This window comes from Phascolarctos cinereus, unplaced genomic scaffold (genome assembly GCF_003287225.1).
Source record: "Phascolarctos cinereus isolate Bilbo 61053 unplaced genomic scaffold, phaCin_HiC Scaffold_1000;HRSCAF=1657, whole genome shotgun sequence".
Lineage (NCBI taxonomy): Eukaryota > Metazoa > Chordata > Mammalia > Diprotodontia > Phascolarctidae > Phascolarctos > Phascolarctos cinereus.
The window spans coordinates 4,323-10,184 of NW_027555158.1; the positions used below are offsets into that span (position 1 = coordinate 4,323).

General features: G+C 41.3%; 1 pseudogene; it reads left to right on the top strand.

Annotated features, from left to right (window-relative positions):
- The first annotated feature begins 1,684 nt into the window (after window positions 1-1,684).
- Window positions 1,685-4,598, top strand: LOC110204715 (rho GTPase-activating protein 20-like; annotated as a pseudogene).
- Window positions 4,599-5,862: the final 1,264 nt, after the last annotated feature.

Consider the following 5,862-nt stretch of genomic DNA (forward strand, 5'->3'; position numbering starts at 1 on the left):
TCTTTGATGAGTGGGTCCGCATCATAGATCAAGGGAATGATGAAGAGAAGATAGAGTTCTGAGGTATTTGCATCGCTCCTCAAAAATGCACATACAGAAAGGAGACTCTGAGAATGGGAAAGGATTGCAGTTTATGAGTTTGAACACATGACAAATACACTGTTCTCTTTTTGTTTTTTTTTTCTTTTTTTTGTAAACAAGTTCATAAACCAAATGGTTAAGAACACCTTTTTTTCCTCCTCCAAATTTTAGGCTAATGGAGCAGCTTCCTAAAGCCAATGTCATTCCCCTGAGGTATGTATCTGGAATGCTGCACAGCACTGAAGAGCAATCTGAGTGCAATCAGATGACACCTTACAATCTGGCAGTGTGCACTGCTCCCAACATTCTTTGGCCATCATCTTCTGCCAGTCCTGAGCTGGAGAACAAATTCATGAAAAGGTACCTTGAGTTTTAATTCTTCTCTAAGCATCTAAGGACACTCAGTGTTTTAAATTTGAGCACCAATTTTTAAAGATTTGGGATATATATATATATATATATATATATATATATATATAGTCACTTAAAAGTTGTAATTTATCCAGATACAAGTGAATCTGGAGTTTTTTTCATGACAGCATTCAACAGGAAGGTTATGAAGAAGGTCGAATAGTAATAGCAGTGGAGTCATTTCTCCCCTTCAAGCTCAGGGCTGTAGAATAGCACATGAACCATGGACAGAAAAGACTCCTATGTTGCCTTTCGACATTCATCACTGTGCTTGGTGCTGCAGATGCCAGGCTAAAAACAAAGCAGTTCTTGCCCTCAAGGGATTTACATTCGTAAGGGAAGACATGTATATATAAGTGTATGCAAAATACAGATGTGTAGTCATTTGGAGGAGGGGGCAGAACAATTAGCAGCTGGGGAATCAGGAAAGGTCTCATACAGGATGTAGCCCTTCAGCTGAGCATTCAAATGATATTGTCAACAAACTCAGTTGCCATTTCTAGACGTTCTTCTAGCTATCCTATCAATGTGTAAGCTGAGACATAGTCCAAGGGTATACTATGGATGCATCATATACACATACAGAAGGAGACAAAGAACCCACACTGGGGGTCAGAGCCAGATGGATGGATAGACAGATAGATAGATATACACACATATCTACATACATAAAGAGAGAGCTCATAATGGGAGCCAAATATAGAGATACACAAATATATACATATATATACACATATAACCCCCCCCCACACACATACCCTCTGTGGCCAGGCAGGTAAGAAAGATTGCCTTCAACTGTCTCCACTCCCTTCAATCAAACTACAGACTTTATTCCTTCCCAGGTTTGTGATAATCCATTCTCCCTTGCACTGAGGTAAATTAAAATGATTTTTATCTGCTCAGTATTTCTGTTTTCCTAAAGGTCCATTAATGTCATCTTAATTTTATAGGTGCAGACACTAAGCCATCAAGATTAGATCTTATGGAAAGTCATTTCATAGTTTCAAGTCTAAGCATTAAAAATAAAAAAGTAGTCTTGAATCCTGTTGTCTCTACTCCATACTCAAACTACTGCTAGAGAAACTTGTGAATTTTCTCCTCTTTTGTATTTTTTGAGATTGGGAAGGCATATGTCAAAAGAGGTGCACAGACTATGAAAGATGCCATCTCCTTTTTGCTTCTTCTACTATAGGTCTCTGCCCTGGTCCAATTTATTGTCAAAAATTGTGGAAGAATATCTGGGGAAGAAATCACTTCACTGCTGAGAGAGATTTTAACCAGCTGTGACAGAGACAATGCCTCAGGTATCATGAATCATTGGATTGTTTTTTTCCCAAAAAATAACCTTATATCAGCCAGCTGCTCTTCCATCAAGGGGGACTGCAAGCAGGGGCAAAGGGCAGGGGAACCTAGGATGGGACTGAGGGAAGCCCAGACTACCAACATTTTCAGAAGACCCTTAATTCATTCACCAGTTATGTTCCTACTAAGGTGGTGTTCAGGAGTATACATGAGAAGTAGAAGACATAGCCCTCCCCCAATGGCAGGGCCTTTTGGCAAGGCAGAAGTAGGTATGCAGCATGATATGTCAAGAAAAGCACTGAGCTTAGACCTAGCTTCTCATTAATCTTGGATATGATGTTCATTTGCTCTGCGACCTAAGATGATTCATTCATTCTCTCTGCACCTTAATTTCATCTGTAAAATGAAATGTTTTAACGAGATTCTCCCTGAGGTCCTTCTTGAGGTAAAACTACAGGATGGTTTTCCCTACACCCCCCAGTTACCATCTCCCCATAAAGCTTGACTGGCCATACTTACCTGTTAACATCTCCTTCAAAAGGCTGAGATGACATAGGCAGTGCCTGGGCACTTCTGGCATGAGCCACCTTCTGCTTTTTATTTTTTCTTTCCTTTATGATTCATGTTTTTTATGCTGAGAAAACTTTGTTAGAGGAAACCCCATTAATCAAGAGCTTAGATAGGCAGAACGCTAGCAGAAGTATGTGTGCCAAAATAACTAATGTACCTATTCTTCAATTAAAATGTGAAAGATTGTAAGTTACCCCTTTTGTTCTGAGAAAAAGTTTGAAAAGTGCATCAGGAAACAATAAGAAGTTTTTTCCGTTATTTTTCTTCAAAATTCATAAAAGGAAAGCAGTATTGTTAGTATGATTTTGTGATGGGCACTTATTAAACACTTCCTATGTGAGCTATAAGTTAACCCAATTTTAATTCCTTGACAGGTATGTCTGGCTTCCAAATGAATGACTCTTCCTACGATAGCTTAGAAAATGAGCTGAATGATGAAGTAGATGTTCTTGCAGTAAAGAAGCTGGGTCAGGTCAGCTATAACATGGAGTCTTAAAACTGAGTGACTGTGAATTGGACTAACCTGAATCAGAAAGCATTTTTAACTCTTCACAATTTTGACTTGGACCAGCCTAAAAATGAAGAAATTCAACTGAAGCACTGTTCTAAATCCAAGCATTCCAGTGGCATCCTGTAGTAAGGTTTCAGCACAAGACTGCTCTAAGAACATGCCAGTTGGCATGAACACACTTGGTTACTTGTCCACACCTGCAGTAATGCTCCGAAAAAGTGGAGGAGACACAAGAGTTATTCTGAGCCGCAGCATAGACTACCTAGATTCCAAGCTTACCTATCTAGGGAGTTCTATCAGAAGAAGCTCCGCAAGTCCACCTGTGATGCTATTCTCTCCCACCAAGATGAAGATAGTCACAAACAGCTCCAGCCCTCACAAGGAGGGCTTAGTTTAGTCACTCAGACTGAAGTGGAGAAGAAAAATACCACAAACCAAAACGTGAAGAAAAAAGCCTTTTTTCAGTCATGGAGGTACTCCAGTGAAGACTTCCCTTCAAATCCAAACCTGTGACCATTTCTGTGGCATCCCAGTAACATTTCATTGCAGGATCATTCTAAAAGCCAGACCCTTGGCCCTCATCACTCTGGATACTCCCCATCAAACACAACCCTTGGACTCAGAAGACTGCAAAGGCACAGGCGCTGCTCAGAGCCAAACAGACGAGGCTGCCAGCTCACCTATCACAGGGCAGTTTCTCCAATGAACATAAACAAGACAAGCTGTGATGTTGGGCCTCCGTTTGGAGATGAGGATCATCTCAAGCGCCACCAGTCTTTGCAAGTAGAAGGTGAAAAACTGATTAATCAGAGTCTGATTATGGGGATTGAGGTGGGTAAGAGTAATGCCTCAAACCAAAATGTAGAAAAGATGTGCAGGTTACTCCACCACGTTAAATGTTTGCTTGAGAACTAGCTATACTAGTTTGTCCTCACCAGGCATGTTGCCATCAGGTTCTTCAGTGAGCTCTCATGACAGTGCTTTTCCCCAGACTTCTGAGCACAGTCTCTATTCCCACAGAAACCTCTTCACCAGTTGATTGCACTTTTTCAACCCTAAGGAAACAGGCAGAACTCTCTCCTGTCTTCTGCAACCCTTTTTCTGGGATATTCAACCCTTTTGTAGGATCAGCCAGCAGCCACCAACTTTGTATTAAAGAAAGACAGTGTAGAGAGTCTTCTCAAATGCAGTCCTTAACTTTTCAGCCTATTATGTGGTTAAGGAAATGGAACATTGAAAAACTGGTCCCTCAAAAAGAAGACAAAGGCCCCTACACAAGACAGAAAGAAAGCAAATTCCATAAAAGGAGCCTTGGAACAGCCAATATGTTCTTCTGAAGTCTCAGAAGCCAGTCTGCTCCAAGAGAGTCAGGTGGGATGCACCCCTGAGAACCTCCAACCTAGTCAGTGCTGTAGAAACAGATGACCTGTGTAACACCTATGTCTGCCAGGATTCTGAGGACCACGGTAGCTGACTAATCAGCTCAGTGGATAAAAGACAAACTCCATATGAAGCCAACCAAGGAAGTGGTGGATGACAACCAGTGTTCTCCTGCTGCTCAACCCCCATTCAGCTGCTCTTTGACACTAGGGAGCATACTGAACCCAGACCCCAATGCTAGGTGTCCAGAGACTGCAGTGGCTTGTAGTGATGGGCTGGGACATAGAACCAAAAACATTTAACCAAAGTAGACTGTGACACCCACTGGAATGACTGGTTCAGATTCCTTAATCAGATGCATAGTGTAGGTTGCCTAAGACAACCAGAGTTTACTTTTAGCATAATAAAAAGATTTTTTGAGAGGCGTTACAGTCATTTGTGGAGGAGGGAGAGGGAATGTGTTTTTCCTCTGTATTCTAAAATTGGGTCACTGGGATATTTGGGTAATTCTTCTCTTTTATAATCAGTAGTGAGATGAGTCCCTATTTATATAAATTCTGAGATATTCATGTCAACCAGAAGGAAGAGCTACACTGTTGAGGGAAATCTTATGTCAACATCTTGTGACCAGTAGCCCAAGACTAAGGTCATGGAGCAGCGAATTAAGCTAGGTGAGAACCAGGAGCCACAAATCATCCCTATTCCATGAGGTGTTTGGGTTGTGGGTGCAGGAACAGTTGGAACTGAAGAAAATCCAGGGGAGCAGTGGCCATCCAGGCACTATGAGGACAGTAACAGCTGAGTTCTCTGGTCATCATCTTTGAAAATGGGGTCACAGTATCTTGAGCTAGAAGGAGTTCTGCACCTAGTCCAGTCTTCTCTTTTTATAGATGAGTCAGAGACCCAGAGAGGTTGAGACTTACCCATGTCACAAAGATAATAAATGGGAGAGTCAGGTTTTGAACCCACACCCTCAGTCACAGAATATGTACTAGCATTAATATAGAACTCTAAAGTTTGGAGGCAGTTAGTGCATAAGTACCAATGGAATGTATCACAGATGTCATATTTCAAATTCCAACCCATACCAATGGTTCACATATAGCATTTTACACAGTTTTATCTCATTTGAATCTCATAAACAGGCCTGAGGTAAGTAGTATAAATATCTCCATTTTTCAGAAGAGGAAACTGAGCTTCACAGAGACCTTCTTCCTCACTGCTGAACATCTAGTGTCAAAGCCCTGATTTGATGTGGATCTTACATTTCAGTTTAGGATTTTTTTCACCATGATACACAACTGCCCTACACAGCCAATGTCACAAGGCAGCTAGGTGAAAAGGTCGATATGGCCTTGGGCCTGGAGTTCAAGTCTGGCCCTCAGACACTTCTGGGCTATGTAACTGGGCAAGTCATATGATATTTGCCTGCCCTGACTTCCTCCACTGTCACAAGATTATACTGAGCTTTAAATGAGATAATATTTATAAAATACTTAGTGATATATAAAAGTTTATTCCCTAGGCAAGTCACTTAGCCCTATTTGCCTCAGTTTCCTCACTGTAAAATGAGCTGGAGAAGGAAATGGCAAAACACTGCAGTATCT